Source organism: Aptenodytes forsteri, unplaced genomic scaffold (assembly GCF_000699145.1).
Source record: "Aptenodytes forsteri isolate BGI_AS27 unplaced genomic scaffold, ASM69914v1 Scaffold8, whole genome shotgun sequence".
NCBI lineage: Eukaryota > Metazoa > Chordata > Aves > Sphenisciformes > Spheniscidae > Aptenodytes > Aptenodytes forsteri.
This window is the reverse complement of record NW_008796218.1, coordinates 12676132-12677979: the sequence shown is the minus strand read 5'-3', so window position 1 is coordinate 12677979 and position 1848 is coordinate 12676132.

The following is a 1848-nucleotide window of genomic DNA, read 5'->3' as shown; positions in this document are numbered from 1 at the left end:
ATACCCCTTTTCCCGAGGTCCCCCACGGGAAACAACAAGAATTTTATTTTTTGGGTCACACAGCCTATTTTTTAAGCCACCGAAGCACTGACCAGTTTAAAATTTAAGGCAAGACGTTATACTAGGAATTAAAAAACCTAAACAAAGCAGTGCTTTAGGGGTGAAATCTGCTTTTGCAGAGGACCAGCTTAAGGATTATGTAGCTTTAAATCCTACTTAAACCCTGTTTTGAAGAATTATAGTGGAGCTGAAGCAATGTAAAGGAGTAAACTTCGATGATAAATTATTGCCAGAACATGCCCACAATCCTAAGCTGTTTCGCAAAATATTACTAAAGCTTCTGTGTCAGAGTGAATAAAATCCTTTTGTTTAAGTTCTTTATCAAAGAAAACTTGATTTGATACATTACCTATCATCACCACAGAATAACCCAAACGCTCTGGAAAAAAAAAACCCACACATGGAGAAATACATGGAATCGTATAAGGGAATGGTTAATCATAATGTAATCATTTGGTAATGAACAATTTTCAGTGCAGTGCTAACAAATGATTTCCTTTTAAGTCATAGATATGAGAATATCCCTGATGAAGACTGAGGGGATACACTCCCCATAGGTTTCGAGTTGAATTTTTTATTAGTATAAATTAACCCGATAACATTCCCGGGTGCAATGTATTGATTTAAATCACGTTGCGCACATGCCAGATACCTTATTTTGGGATGTTCTCTGAAATGACTAAGTCACTGCATGAGGCTGATTTCTTCCTGTGCGTGGAGCCTTGAAGATGAACAGAAGCGTTGGCTTTGTTTTGTTATAGCACGCGATTCCTCACCGCTATCTAACGCTTTGTCTGTATTGTTCTTTGTCTCTCACTCAAACGCTGCAGTGGAACAAATATTTTATTTTTATTCGTATTTTGAAGCAGTATAAACATTACTAATCTGTGGGTGCCTTAGTTTCTGTAGGATTGACTTTAGAACGTCCTTTTGAAAAGCTCTTAGAGTTACAAGGCAACTGACTCAACAGGTTTCGGCAGAGTCCTTATTGCCAGAGTAACTGAGGAATCCCAGCCTTATTTTAAGTAGTTTGTGTCTCGGGGGGAGGAGGGGAAGCTGACTGCTAAGTAATTAAGATTTATCATCAAGTTGAGCTATCAGATACTAAGCTATCTTCAAAATTTGGGGCATAAGCATACACTCATCATTTTGGGCCTATTTTATCCTCTCTGCCAATTTCTTTATCCTTGTCTTTCTTGCTCACTGCTAAGTCGTTTCCCATGATTTCTGTCTGGCTTGCCATGCAGGGAGGTTCAAGTTTTGTTCTGTAGTGTGAGGTTAATGTAAAAATGACTGCGCCTGCAAAACAAACCGAAAAGCTGCAAATGCCAGCGCACTATTGTTCGCCCAGAGAACGGTCCTGCTTTTAACTCGCAGAAGACGGGTTGTTACGGTTCTTCTGCCAGGTGGCACCCCTCGCCAAGCCGGGCTTAACCCAAGCTTGCCTTCAGTATTTGCAGATGGGGTGTATGCCGCAGAACAGAAGCCAGAGAAATAAATCCTTTAGAAGCCAGGAGCGTTTCTCCACCTTGGGCATCGGCTTGTTTGGAGGCAGCCAGCCCATTTTTGGAAATATTTTTATGTCGTCTTCTCTGTCATTAGATACTGAGAAGGGTATATAAAAGCTGAAACAAATACTTCAAGTTTTGAAATCACAACCAATGCTAAAGGTCACAGTATGTATTTCCACTGCGGAGGGGCTGGTGCCGATTTGAGAACTGACACACGCTAAACACTGATGCTCTCCAAGGGGGCCAGGCACTTTTCAAAGATGCTTTTGGTGGAGGG